This window comes from Protomyctophum parallelum (genome assembly GCF_964188405.1).
Source record: "Protomyctophum parallelum genome assembly, chromosome: 14".
Lineage (NCBI taxonomy): Eukaryota > Metazoa > Chordata > Actinopteri > Myctophiformes > Myctophidae > Protomyctophum > Protomyctophum parallelum.
In genome coordinates this window covers 40,638,680-40,654,491 of record NC_139709.1, presented here as the reverse complement: position 1 = coordinate 40,654,491, position 15,812 = coordinate 40,638,680, and the positions used below count along the sequence as shown (strand labels likewise).

Below are 15,812 nucleotides of genomic sequence, written 5' to 3'. Positions count from 1 at the left end.
TAGCCTATTATAAGTATTTATTCGGTTATAGTGTTTGATAGCTTTATTTTTCTCCAGTCCATATCTATCAATCAGATAAGTAATTACATCAATATACAGAGGAAACTCCATATTCAAATTTATATTAGATCTGTCATCTACAAGCTTACAATAACACATTGTGTTAGATATTTTTTTTATAATCAATAGTGTATTAGATTTTGATTGATTTGTAGAATTTGGGATAATTGTCTCTCCTGTGCAAATAAGCCAGAGTAAAACAGCTTATTATTAAAGAAAAGGCGGCGATCCAAGCGCTCAAAAGGAGAAGTGGGGGGATAAAAATAAGCCAACATGTTTCGACTCAAAAAGAGTCTTCATCAGGGCAAGTACTTGCCTGGTTGATTTTCTTTTGTAGTTATGTTTCATTCCTTACTGACTGCCAGTAGGCAGTAAACAATAGTGAATATGCCTCTCGCGCTCCGCGCAGGTCGAGTCTTTATATAAACAAAGTAATGTGACGTGTAGGCTGCCCGTGCGTCCCGGTAGGCTATATAAGCACGTGACAGCCCACACCCGGCCTCTTTGAACTTCTCGCTACCTGACGTGAGTACCGTAGGTAAGTGTAGCTCCTAGAATCTGTACATCAGTTCTATATTTGCAGGTCCAAAGAGTTGTTAAGACACTATAGGTGTCATGGTGTTGACATCCTGCCTGTGGCTGTTGCCGAGAGCGCAAATTGTTGTCCTCTCAAGGCTGTGGTTGTCAAATTATCACCATTTCTCTTTGGTTGTCTTGAGGATCCCTAGCTACAAACACTCTCATAGTGTTGTTAAAGGGCTTCCTCCACACACTGGGTGTTGGCCGCATGCTGCTGGTTTCCCACAGCACTCGCCTAGTTTACCTAGTTATAGTTGTTTGTTTGTTAAATAAACTAATATTATTTCATTCTTAATTTGATTAAGAATAGATAAGTAAATTCAGATTACTGGAGGTTCCCACATGGTCTGTGCCTGCACAGTCCTCGCTGGGATTGCCTAGTTAGATGTCTGATTTACATTTTTGTTTGATAATTAAACTAATATTATCTAATTCTTAATTTGATTAAGAATAGATAAGTAAATTATAGGGATGCACCGAAAGGGAAATTCTTGGCCGAAACCGAATACCGAATATAGGAAACAGTTGGCCGAAAACCGAATAGCCGAATACATATTTGTTGTAAAGCTACCTGATTATGACAAAAGACATGATTATGGCAAAACCTAAGTTAAAAGTTAAAAAGTTAAAGTTTAAATAATAAACACTTATGGGTCCATTAAAAAAACATCTAATTAATTGGAGGCTTTGTGATTAATTAATCTCAATTAATCACATATCAATAGGCCTATTTGACCTGAGCAGTGAGCTTTTTTTTCTACATAAGCATAGGCAATAAAACAAGTAGTAATAATAATAGTGATAATATTATTTATATAAAGCTTCTCTGAGTACTTAGACACTTTTCAAGGAGAACATGAGAGGTGGGTTTGAATTTATAGGTGGTGGCATGTCTCTGAGTTTTGGGAAGTGCATCGTTTTGACAGGTCTACCTGCTGTGGACAGTGAGTGAAACCCTGACCATTTAACATGGGCAGACGCAACGATACAGTATCATTCATTGTTAAAGCTCCAAATGATATTCCCATTCGTCTTTGTGTCTGGCCATGTAAACGCAGCAGCGAGTGTGAGGAGTTGGGGAACGGATGGAAAGTACATAGTGTTAAAACTAACGTTAGCTCCCATGCTAGCTATAGCTTTACTCGTCAACAGAACACCACCCGTCCACAGATCGGTGAAGAGCTCACGTTGCTTGTGCCCGTGGATGGGAAATAAGATTTAAAAGGCTATGGAAGCGTGGATTAAAGCACAGATGTATGCAATAAAGTTGTGTCGGATCTGCCTGTGCATTGAAGCATTCCGTGACTGCTGCTCGTGTGTTGTGTTGTGACTGCTGGCTGCTGCCTGCTGAGCTGATGCATAGTTAATGAGCGTCATAAGCATGCGCCCTTCCTGCGCTGAAAGTAGCAGATCTACAAGCTATCTACCCGTCGCAATGCACAGCGCGTTGGGCTTATACATCTTTGTTTTTCCCGCAGTTTAGTTCGATTCACAACTTTAGGACCACTAGGCCTACTACTATTCGGTGATATTTTTCGGCTTATTTGAGCCGAAACCGAATAGGCCGAAAATACATTTTTAGCAATTTTCGGCCGAATATTTTCGGTGGCCGAATTTTCGGTGCATCCCTAGTAAATTCAGATTACTGGAGGTTCCCACGCGTTCTGTGCCTGCACAGTCCTTGCTGGGATTGCCTAGTTGAATGTCCGATTGACATTTTTGTTTGATGGTTGATCTAATTCATTAAATTAATTAATCTAAATAACTTAATTTGTTAAAAAAAAAAAAAAACTTTGGTTACTGGAGGTTCCCACGCGTTTTGTGGCTGCACAGCTCTCGCTGGGATTGCCCAGTTAAGTATCTAATTGACATTAAGCTAACGGCAGGCCATCTTAGCCTGACCAGTTAGCTGTTCTGTTTGCTGGAGGTTACTGACGCGTTCTGTGATTGTACAGTTCTCGCTGGTATTGCCTGGCTATACAACTGGCTTGAGACTACTGAGCTATGGCGTGTACGTCCTGTAGCGCTCAGCTCCAAGTCGACGATGGACATGACTTGTGTCCGACATCATCATGCTTGGGTGTCGGGCATCTCAGGGAAGCCCTGACTTACCCACGTGTGAACTGTGGCACTCTACCACTCTCTGTGAGAGAGGCTAGGCTGCGTGAGGTGGAGAACCTCCTGTTCAAGGGAAACCTCCCACCTTCTGGGGTCCCCGCTGGGGTCCCTTCTGATTAGAAGGTGAAGCGAAAACGCAGGTCTCGCGCAGAGCGCGGTCACCTGGCGAGGTCAACGGCGGCTGTCACGACTGCTCCATATCGCCATGAAATGGACGATTTGCGGGCTGAAATGGAGCGCCTTAAGGCAATGGTACGGCCACCGCCTCCTCCGCCACAGGCGGTCCAGGGGCCGGAGGGCGATAATCATCTAGACTTAGATTATGATTGATGATGACGACGCCATGTCAACTAGAGCTTCAGACTCTTATGTTCCATGACTAAGATGATATCCCCAGGGGGACCCCTCCCCCGAACGTGGGTCTCAGGGTGATCCCCAGGTGGATAGTGTGCAGGCTGAGGATGGCTCAGAGACTTCCCGCAGAAGCTCGGTAAGCACTGAGCTGGGGATCGGGCCCTGCACATTGCGTTCAACGCTGCGTGCTGCCCTGGCTAAGATTGAGCTGGACGACCCGTCAGCCGCTCAGGGGGCGAGTAACCCGTTCTTAAAACGAGCTGCCGCCACTAAAATGCCACCCTTTGCTGTCCCACCCTCGCCTCACTACCTAAGTCAGCTGAAGCAGTGCTGGGCTGAGCCAGGTGCATCTGCCCACCGAGGCAAGGATGCAAGGACCCTGGCCTCCATGGACAAGGCAGAAGTGCATGGACTGGTTCGCATGCCTCCTGTAGACCAGTGCATCGCGGCGCTGGTTCTCTCTCCAGATGAGGCACTGAAGGCAAGAACCCGCTGTCACAGTGTGCAGTACTGATGACCTGCTGGCAGGGGCATATGGTTCTGCTGCCACAATGGCCCATTTGGGGAACTCTCTCTCTCTCTGTGCTCCTCGCCCAGTCCAATATCTTGGAGAGTGGGCCAGGGAGTGAGTTGGGCGACTTTAATGATGTGGCTCACGGGTCAGGGTGACTTCAGTCACAGACCCAAGTGAAGGCCCAGTGTTTGTCTCAAGAGTTGACCAAGCTCTTGGACAAACGAGCAATAGCAACGGTTCACCCACGTTCACAGAACAATGGGTTCTACTCCACCTACTTTCTGATCCCAAAGAAAGAGGTCTATACTAGACCTGAGAGGGTTAAATGTGTACCTCAGGGTCCTTCCGTTTTGGACGCTTCGCACAGTCGACGTCCTACAGGCTATCACACAGGGGGAGTGGTTCACCACAATAGACCTCAAAGATGCCTACTTTCATGTGCCTATACATCCAGAGCACAGAAAGTACCTCCGCCTTGCATTTCAAGGCAAAGGGATCGGCACGGGGTAGCCTATGTAGATCTATTCGCCTCAGAAGGCACGACTAATTTTCCTATGTGGTTCAGCCTGGCAGAGACCAGTGCCCCACTCGGGATGGACGCTCTCGCCAACGCTTGGCCGAGAACGCTCCTTTATGCATTTCCCCCGATCCCCCTGTTGTTGCCTGTGCTTCACAGGGTGGGATCGTCAGACCACGAGTTCTCTTGGTGGCCCCCAGGTGGCCCTCGAGAATATGGTATTCAACGCTCCTCAGTCTGTTGGACGGGGATCCATGGCAGCTTCCAGTGAGTGTAGACCTCCTGTTCCAGCTGGACAGGAAGTTGTGGCATCCATCGCCGAGCCTCCTTCAGCTTTGGGTATGGCCACTGAAAGGGATCAGTCACTCTTGAGTGGGCTAGGCCCCTCAATATGTGAGACCTTGCGGAATGCAAGGGCCCCTTCCGCAAGGTTGGTGTACTCTAATTGCTGGGCTGCTTTCTCATCATGGTGCAGCGACAGGGGTCTGGACCCAGTCTCTTGCCCTATACAACACGTACATTATTTACAGTGTCTACTTGATGCCGGCCGTGCGGCATCCACCTTGAAGGTGCACACGGCCGCTATATCCTTCAATCATAGCCATATTGATGGCAGGTCAGTTGGTGCGCATTACTGGGTGACAGTTTCTGCGCGGTGCCAAGAGGTTACGCCCCCCTAGGGTGAGGCGTACTGCAGCTTGGGACCTGCCTCTGGTCCTGCGGGCATTGAGCAGGGCGCCCTTGAGCCTATGGCTGGGTCGTCCTTGAGCAATTTATCGATTAAGACTGTCTTTCTCTTAGCAGTTATACGGTGGAAGGCTAGCGGCACTGGGGTCACACTTTAGCCAAATGTGTCATTTTTGCCTAAGGTTCTGCCCCCGATTATGTTAACCAGGCCATAGAGTTGGCGGGATTCCATCCTCCCCCGTTTACATCCGAGGCGGAGGAAAGGGCCCACTTAACCCATTCTGACATGAGATCAGATTCATACGGAGGTTTCCGCCGGACACACACTGGTCTGATGAACCCATTCTGACCTGAGATCAGATTCTAAAAATGTCAGTCGCTCTTCGATTTTTCAAAAATAGCAGACATACAAGCTCGTATCGTGCCACTCGGTGGCGCGATATGAGCTTGTAGATCTGCTATTTTTAAATAGCTAAAGCATAACATGATGCTAACACCAAAATGGGTGCCCGGTCAGAATGGGTTAATGTGTCCAGTCCGCGCGTTGCAACTGTACATTCAGGCAACACGGGATATTAGACGCTCAGAGCAACTGTTTGTGTGCTACGGCAGAAGGAATAGAGGACGCGCGCTGTCTAAACAGCGGCTATCCCACTGGGTAGTGGATGCGGTTAAAAGGGCTTATGAAGCACCTGGTAAACCTGCCCCCTCCGATGTCATCTGCCATTCTACCAGGGGCATTGGCATGTCCTGGGCGGCGATGAGAGGGGTGTCACTGGCGGACGTCTGTGCGGCGGCGTCTTGGACAGCCCCTTGCACGTTCTCGAGGTTCTGTCGCCTTGATGTGGCCTCTGGATCCTCACTGACGTCTGCGATCCTGCCACTGGCTGCTACGACAGTTTAGTAGGTGGGTTCGATTCCTCGTGACACTTCTGGTATGAGTCATCCACTATTGTTTACTGCCTACTGGCAGTCAGTAAGGAATGAAACATAACGCAAGTTACGAACGTAACTATGGTTATGTGAATTCCTGGATGACTGCCAGTAATAACGGTCACTCGGAATCTTTCAGGGCGAGAAGATTCTTAAGAGGCCGGGTGTGGGCTGTCACATGCTTATATAGCCTACCGGGACGCAGAGTACAGAGTAAGGTGATTGAGTCTCTCTTGCAGCATTGTGGATCGCAGATAGGTCTTAAGTCTCTTCAGCCCTGAAAATGATCTTTCTGAGCTGCTTGATGTGACAGGAATAGTCAGTAGAACTTGAACCAGTCTCACGACTTGTGGTAACGTAGATCTGGTCGTGGTTGCGTCGGCCCCGTCACCTTTCAGGATCTCCACGACATCATGGAAAGTAGACAGTATCTCTCTCTGCTGGTTACTGCTGCAGGAATTATTGGCTCTTAAAAGAACCGTTGGACTCGGAGTAGCGGCGGGTTTAAGCGGCGACAGGCAGTGGCGGCGAACAGTATCTCTCTCTGCTGGTTACTGCTGCAGGAATTATTGGCTCTTAAAAGAACCGTTGGACTAGCTGCTTCGACGCCGTCGGCGGTAGGTTTAAGCGGCGACAGGCTGGCATCACTGGCGAACTGTAGCTTTCTCTGGACGAAGCGACCCTTCTTAGCTTGTGGTGGTTTCATTGTGAATGAAAAGTGCAGGCACTGTAGGCTACTGTAGGCATATTTATACCTCCCTGGCTAGGTGAAAACAAAAGAAACCCAATTTGCATTTAAGTACTTGGCGGCCGCACCCAACCCTTTTAACACCTCTGAACAGCCAGGCGGAGAGGATGTGTAAATAGTATGCTCTGACTGTAACAGAGTCACAGAGGGTCAATAATTCCCAGGAAATCTGTAATGTAAATATAAAATATCCACGAAAATCTTCATGGGGGCCGAAAGGGGCCCTAGGATTCTTCATGGGGTCCATGGCCCCGTGGCCCCCACAGACTCTACGTCGCTGCGTGGATGGAACACGTTATCCCAACCAGTTCCTTTCCCCTCCATCAGGCGCCCCAGCTGGCCAGGGGAAGGTCGTTTTAGAGACCAGGATTACTGCATGTTTTTTTTAGGGTACCTACCCTAGGGAATACGGGGAGAACATGCAAACTCCACACAGAAAGGCCCTTTCACCAACCCCGCCTCGGGTATGGACACTGACGCGGAGGAGAGGACATGCCGCCAGCACCCACAGCTCCCTGAGTGGGAATCGAACCCAGGACCTTCTAGCTGTGAGGTGCCAGCTCTATACCGACTGTGCCACCGTGCCCCCTAAAACATATATTTTTATATTTTATACTGGACCTGTGCCCGTCGGCCACCGGCCTACTTGGGAATGATGCAAGTTGGGAACAATGAAAATCTGGAATGCATACCCCACCCTAGAATGCAATACCCGTTGAAAAGTGGACTGGTTCATTAATCAAATGGCAGGTGTGGGGTTGCCAGGGCAATCAATTGGCTCAGGCAGAGGGAATTAGCTGCGGGGACTAGCAGTACGTTTTAACAGCGGGCTACAGCCAGACGAATTTTACCGAAGTGCATTATTTGTATATGGGACCTGGCGACTGCCGCCGACAGTAGGCGAACGGCCGATAGTCGGAAAGTGGGCGGAGGAACGTCGCCCGAAAAGATAAAAATAATTTATTTTTGGCCGATACCGGGCAATTAGGCGATGTGTCAGCCAATGCTCGCCCGCTGTTAAAGTGCACTGTTAGGCTCATTAGGTCCACTGGCAGAGCCTTTTGTGGCGGTTCTGGACAACCGTGTATCCGACCGACTCAAGGCCTGGCACTGTACATGTGTCATGAAGTCAGTGGGTCGATGGGTTCTCGAGTTACACGGATTAGGATTACAGACGTACACACACACATACACACACACACACACACACACAGAGATGTGGTGCATTTATAGATAGATAGCACATTTCATACGGCAAGCGCAGACTCAATGTGCTTCCTTCCTTCATCTTGACATCACCCTAATATAACCACAACATAGTGTTCATCGTTAATTAAATATGCACATGGTAGACCTGTTGATTCCCTAATAGTGTTTTGAGAGGTAGTTGCTGCATGGCTGACCTCTCACCTCACCATTAGACAACTATTCTGTGAACCTTGGTTTTGTGCTCTGTGTTTTGGTCGACTTTGCTCCCAGATAAACTCCAGCATTTAATTTGTGAATTCAGCTGTGTTTTGTGGCCAAGCTTTGTCCATGTTTGACATGGTGCGTTCCTTTGGCATGTGAGAATACAGTACAGTAAACTACTTTGACAGTTCAGTGGGTTGTGGTGACTTTAGCTTGTTCCCCTGGGGAAGACACGGCAGGCTGACCAACCAATCAGAAAAAGCTTATTATTACCCACTCTGTCCTTTTATCACCCCCTTAGGGCAAATATAGTCTGATAAGAAAAATAATGTTATTCAGTGTAATGCACATTTCTCACAGAGGCACCATGTACAGTATGTGCAAATATACCTGGCAATAAAGACAACTTTGATTCTGATATACAGTACAAATACTTTAGTCAATCCCAAACTGTCCCTGCATACTAGTGCATATTCTTTTTAAGATATTAAGATATTTTGGTGGATTTTTGCCTTTATTGATAGTGGAAAGTGGAGACAGACAGGGAACGGGGGAGAGAGACGGGGAATGACATGCAGCAAAGTTTGTCAGGAACGAACCTGTGAACCCTGTCTGAACCCGTGATGCACTAGGTGCCCGGCCCACTAGGCCGTCCCAGGCCATCCCTGAATATTCAGTTGAATACATTGCTGATAAGAGCATTAGCATAGAAAAGTGCGCTCCTCAGAGTGCAGATCTCTGCCAGGCTGGGTTGCCTACCTAAGGCTGTGTCAGTCGTATATGGGGTGCAGCTGTCAGGATACCAGGAAACTACTGCCACAGCGTCAATCTCCACAAACAACGGACATGTGTCCTTGCGGGAGTCACCGTATGAGAGAACCCGAGACGAAATGTTGTTGAGGAATAACAAAGTTGGCAGTCGACCGATTCTGTGTAAGGACATTGGATGTCACCAGGAATTGAATGTGACCCACAGGCTCTCTCTCTGTTCTTTCCCTCATTGTTCCTGTCTCCCTCCACTGCCTGCGTGCCAACTGATAAAGCTGGAGATTTGCTATGGCCTAATGAGGCAACGATGCACAATGGCACACGGCGCGTGTACGCACACGCTCACACAGACAGTACACAAATGACTGAGAGTGTCTACGCCGGAAGGGGTGCATGTCTTTGGTCTGATGTCCTAACAGTATGTCCTAACGCATGCGGAACAGTATATGTCGGCCACGTACAGTATGTCGGAGCCACGGGTGAGTCTTAACACCCTGAGCGGCATAAACGGAGGTCTCCGTCCTATCAAATAATAACACTCCACGCTCAGGACGGAGATTAATCTCAGGACGGAACTTTATTGATATCATAACAGAGCGCATCGCTCCAAAGCCTGGGAGCGCCTTTTGGCAACATTCTATACCATTTCCGGTCGGGACGTCATCCAAAATGTTCCCCCTAATTTTTGTGGATGGGACCGAAAATCTTAAAACGTGAATAACTTGTTCTTATTTAGGTCGTTGTTGGACTCGTAGACCAGGCTTGAGATGAGGAAAGTCTAGGAACGAGGAACCTGACAGATGGACTTACAGACAGAAAAGAAGACGCGTAATAATCTTCTCCCCAAAGGACATCATGTCTGGGCTCTCTGATCACCATGCAGAGCCCAGACATATCCCTGCACAACTGCTCTAATTAAAACACCAAGCTTGCTTGCTGTTTTACATCTTCCTGTTGCATGTGCTTATCCCTACTGTATTTCTCACATCAAACATTAAGGAGGGAATGACGTGATCCCCCCCCCCCCCCCCCCCCCCCCCCCCCCCATAAAACATGATCATCAGATACTATGATTATACTAGGAGAATGATTTATTTCAAAAAGGTGTACAGAAAGTGCTCAAATTATGTGATCCAGCTGAAGTGAAGCCGCACCCACAGCTGTTGAACCTTGAGGGGAGGGGATGTAATGTCACTATCTGGTGAATTTTGATTCGAAGGCTTTCAGCTTTCAGGAAGAAACCAAAAATACACAGGGAAGACATATTTCAATATTCTAGAGTAATTTTAACTCCATAGACACATACAAAACAGAAAAAAAACTTTCAGAGTGCAGTGTACAAATATAACCAAGTTACACTTTGAGATTTCACTTTGTAACATTTTTGGTGCTTTGCATTATTCTATTGTGCTTATCTGAGAGTGATATTGCATTGGCATGATAGCAAATATTTATTGATCTCTCCTGTTCTGGCAATCTGGCAATCAAAGCCACTGTCGCAAAATGGGGATTTTCAAATGACGAGGACATTGTGTGTGACTGTGGCGCTGAGCCGCAGACCATGCAGCACCTCGTCACACGCCCCCTGCTGGAACATCCCTGCAACAGCATCGGACTTGGCAGAGTTTAATGAGAAGGGAAGGCAATGTGTTCAGCTGTGGCTGAACCACATCTAGCCAAGTGTTGTAACTGACTGTCTTGTGGACACGACAAGAAGAAGAAGTTCTGGCAATATTACATACCGTACACGGCGTACAATCCTTGCAGTATATAAATAATTTTGTCTCAGAAACGTGTTCCAGTTCTACTGGGTTGACCTTTGAGTGTACTGTGTAGCCGCTCCTCTACACACATACTGTATAGCAGTAAGACGCCTGAGGGCGAGAAGCGACCTCGCCCTGAAGGGCGAGGTCACGTGCACTGGCCATATATGGAGCGTGTCTTGAGTGAACCGGGTTTGATGAGGTCAGATAATATGGAGTGTCAGAACAGGTCAGCTCCGTATATGGAGATCTAAGGGTAGCAGCGTCTTGAGTGTACAGGTTTTGATGAGGACCCAGGTAGGGCCGGTACTTAATTTTAGGGCCTGTTGAAAACTGTAGTTTTCGCCGGCCCCCGGGCGCGGCTGCACAAATAACTTTGGTCAGAAATACTCTGACGACACAGCCATTGTGGCGTGTGTCAAGGATGGGCAGGAGGAGGAATACAGGGACCTGACGAAGGCCTTTGGGGAATGGAGTGACAGGAACTGCCTCCTCCTAAACACCTCCAAGACTAAGGAGATGATGGTGGACTATAGGAGGAACAATTCTGCTCCTCTCCAGCCTGTTAATGTCCAAGGGACAGCCATCGAACAAGTACAGTCATACAAGTACCTGGGAGTTCACCTAGACGAGAACCTGGACTGGGCTCTGAAATCGGACACCGTCTATAAAAAGACACAGAGCAGGCTCTTCTTTCTGAGAAGGCTCAGATCCTTTGAGGTGTGCAGCAGAATGCTACACATGTTCTACCAGTCAGCAGTGGCAAGTGTCCTGTTCTACGCTGCAGTCTGCTGGGTGATGTATTACCATGTTTTTTGTTCTTGCTTACTGTAAATTGCTCTGGATTAAGAGCGTCTGCTAAATGCCTAAATTATTATTATTATAAATTATTATTGTTAAAACTCACCCGTGGCTTCCACGTGTGGATTATTGGGACGTTACTACATTAGGACTACACACTAAAGTGCTTTACAGAAGTTGAACGTAATCGACGCAAGAAGACGTACGCAACGGAGGGTGAGAGAAATTTCTCCCCTTGCGTCACGTCAGTCACGTGATCTGTCGCGATCCGTCCGGTTGGGATCCGGTCCCAACCCCACGCAAGCAATTGCGTTGCGTCGAGGACAGCAAAAGTACCCCTGGCGTCCTTTGGCAGCAGAGAGCAAGAAGGCTTTTCCTCCTCTGCTCGACCCCTCTTGAAAGAGGATGACACTTCCGCAGGCACATTGAGTTGTAAACGTAAACACGATCGGCATGGATATATCACATTGAAAGTTAAACGGGTCAATCGTTCGAAGCACTGCTTTGCAAACTCGTCTGTGATTATCACTTATCAGGCCTGAGCTGAAGTTATGTCCAGTGGGCAGTGGACCGCCAAATGAATGGACCCTTGCTTTAATATGTTTTTGGGCCAAATGATAGCCCTGAATTTTGGACCCAGTCCAGCCCTGGTTTTCAGACGAGAACTCCGCGGAATTATACATGCATGTAAGGACTAAAAATAACCTTGCGTTTTTTGTGTACGTTTGACTCCCCCCACGCAAGGCACAAACAGACTTTGTCCAGGCCTTAACACTACACACCCCACAGAGGCACCGACACATTCATCCCTGTGACTCATAATCATGTGTGGGAGGACCTTTTGCTCTCTTTTCTACATACTTCCATCAAGCTCTGCCTTCCACAGAACGGCGGACTGATGTGATGTGGAAGGTTGATGAGATTGAAACAGCAGAATGTGCTGTCACATGATGGTCCCATGCAGCTGCAATCTCCACAAACATCGGATCACGTGACCTCGAGTGAATCAATTCAAAGGGCTTTTTACTGGCATGAGAAAACATTAACATTTTACGAATAGTTTACATTGCCAAGTTTTTTATTTATACATCGCCAAAGCAAAAAGTCGATTTTGCATTCTTTGTTGATGCTAAAGCAATAAAGCATGTGGACAATTTGGCTTCAACTAACGGCAAGCATCCTGTACTTTTAGTGACATAGAAAACCTTCTGATATTTGTTTCTTGGTATCCAGCTCACAAAAAAAGGATTCTTGCCTTCCTGCTAGCGTGTTTAGAAACTTAGAAATGGCCTTCAGCCATGTTTCTATTGATTTCTGTGAAAGACCCCATCAGTCAATCCAGCTGCTTTAGACTTATACCCTAGCCTAGACACTTTGTGAGTCACTATCACACACACACACACACACTCACTCACTCACTCACTCACTCACTCACTCACTCACTCACTCACTCACTCACTCACTCACTCACTCACTCACTCACTCACACACACACACGTGTCTATCTCTCTCAGGTAGGTGTGGTACACAGCTTAGATCAGTGGTTCCCAAACACTGGGCTGGGACCTGTTTGTGTAACAATCCCATTTTCTTTTCCTACATATAAAAAAATATATATATATTAAAATTTATATTTTGAATAAAAACGTTTTAAATAATTTTATACACATAAAAACAAACAGACAGCTCGTGCGTGCGTCTGTAGCAGAGTACCCGAGCTTTTCTTCCTGTCGAGGGGAGGATCAAATTAGCGCTGGAAACGGACGCTGCCTTCACCACCCCCCACCTTCCCCCTCCTCCTTTTTAACTGTAAAACATTGGGAGCATGTACAAAAAAAAACGGGGTAAATCATTTTACGATTTTCTTCTGGCACGGAGAGAGTAGGTGAAATAAAATCAAAAACAACACATAGGACCTATCCTGTAATTTGATATGGAAATGGGGCTTCTATAACTTGTTTCATACAATATAGTCTCTAAAATGGTTCTGGTTGTATTTAATAACAACAACAGCAACCATGTGTTCTTTATGAAAATGTCTACTAACTGCTCCCTTTATTGTGTCTGTTTTAACTGTGTGATGTGTGTGTTCTCTCTCTCTCCTTTGACAGTTCAGTTCTTTGACCACAAAATGAAATGCCCCCAGAACCCTTTTTTTTCTTTTAAACATCAGTATACTAAGAAACTCAATTAAATAGGGCCCGCTGTGTTTTTGCGTGCGTGATGGGAGACTGACGGACTCTTTGAAATTTTAAATTCCAGCGACCGGAGCAATATTCATCTTTCCTCAAATGAGGCAGGGGTTGGAATATTGTGCTTTGAATTAAGCTTCTTCTGTGGTTATTTCTGAGTAGCGCAGTGACTTTCATGAACTCACCAGAGGTTTCTATCGCAAACCATGATGCTCCTGGCCTGCCTCACTGCTGGTAGTTTGTTCCCCAGGGAACTGAAAAGGAGACATAACCTCTCTGTCATGCTAATATATATCACACTTAAATAATATGTCATTTTGGCGTGCATGCTTGCGTGCGTGCGTGCGTGCGTGCGTGCGTGCGTGCGTGCGTAGGTCTGGCATTTGTGAGGGAGGGAAGGTGACTTAATGGGCATTTGATCTGGAATCCGTTTACACACGCGCATACGTGCGCACATACGTGCGCGCACATACGCATTCTATGACAAAAATGTCAGTAGCATTACAAATTAAATACAAAAAACCCAGCCTATTCCATTTCCTCCCCTTCTATTTCCAATTTCCAAGTGCATTTGTCTTATATGTAACGCCAACTCCGCTATTCTAAAGCCCCCCAGGTATTATAAACTATTTTCAGCAATGGTATAATAATTATTTCCGTGGGTAGATCGTGTTGAGCCCGTCATTTTGAAAGTAGCTCCCAACTCAAGTCTAAAAAGTGTGGGCACCCCTGCTATAGACCAGTAGTGTCCAAACTTTTTTCAAAGGGTATCATATTTGAAACACTGAAAATACCTTAGTGCCAATTGCTGACTGCAACTGTCATACTGTAGCCTGAGAAGCATTCCCTTTTGGGTTTATGATCCGGTCGAGAGCGGATGGTAACTTACTGTATATGTTATGTTGTTGTAGTACTTCACTGGTTTGTAGTCATCAGGCAGGAAACCACAAGCCGTAATCAGAAGTAGCCAAAATTCCCCGTGATCAAGGGCGTCATCATTTTAGGGCCTACCCAATGAATGCCTTGATGCGGTGTATGAATCCGACACATTTCTTCAAGTACTTCTTGGAACAGTTCGTTTGGTACATCCATCTTTCATTCCAACTTGTAGCGACTGGCGATAAAACTATGTTTTACAAGTTGTCTATTTGAAATGGATATAACTGATGATTCTTGCTGAAGTGCATGCCTCTGCACGCACGCACGCACACACGCACGCACGCACGCACGCACGCACGCACACACACACACACACACACACACACACAGATGGATAGTGCGAGCATGAGGGACACACACAAGAGACTCATTATACCACCAAACCACAACTTCTATTGAGGCATTTCTACTGTTTCAGCGTATTTTCAGTTTTTACCAAAGGGCCAAAGTTGTGATTAATATGATTATTCTGTCACAACTCCGCCGATTGCATCCAGATCACCACGTTTCCCCACTTGATCATCCGACATAATGTATTCAAGTTGCAGTTCCTGGAGGGAAGCTTGTGTAGACTGTATATCCGACAGACACCACATCAAAGCACTGCATTCGACAACGTTTGAGAATTTGTCCTAGAGACACAGAGAGAGAGAGAGAGAGAGAGAGAGAGAGAGAGAGAGCTGAGAGAGAGAGAGAGAGAGAGAGAGAGAGAGAGACAGAGACAGACAGTGAGATGGACAGACAGACAGACATGCATTTACTGTAAGTATTATATTATTATAAGGGTTATGCCTCCCTTTCCAGTAACATTACTACTGTCTTTGGACCTAAAGCATAGCTCTACCCATTCAGCACAGTTAGTATCCAAGGTGCAGTACAGTACCTACTACCCCAGATGAGTAGCTATAAAAGGCCAGTGCACTGAGGCCTGGTGTGGTGCAGTTGGTAGTAGAGAGGGTGAAAAAACTGTGCCATGCAGGTCATGTAGAGAAGCGCCATTCGAGTTGAGACTATAGAAACTCAGGAGAGAAACTCGGGTCAAATCAAGGCAGTAGCTAGCAGCCACAATGACCTAATAGTTATAGGTGTTGCAACTTACCGGTAGGTTTAAGATAATGAAACGTGGGGAAGGTCAGTGTTTCAAAAGGCTAATGTTTGGTTCAATAATGTAACAAGTTCTTTCCTGTCTATGAAATTTATATGTATTTGGCAATGCATGAGAAAGGCATTGTAGCAGAAAATCTCTGTTAGGCCACGTGATTAAAACAGGAAGCCTACATAAGTGACATGGGGAGGAAGCTAATGTTTGAATGAAAGTCTTTTGTAGTTATTGTCATGAAATGTTACTAACAAAACACAGACAAACGAACACACACACACACACACACACACACACACACACACACACACACACACACACACACACACA

The 15,812-nt window shown here is 46.5% G+C and overlaps 1 protein-coding gene across 1 annotated transcript in view; it reads left to right on the top strand.

Annotated features, from left to right (window-relative positions):
• The window catches only part of LOC310870533 (vasoactive intestinal polypeptide receptor 2-like), a gene marked incomplete at its 3' end in the record, with an annotated part of 75,577 nt that overhangs the window by 4,693 nt on the left and 55,072 nt on the right, over positions 1 to 15,812 (top strand). The window lies entirely within an intron of this gene.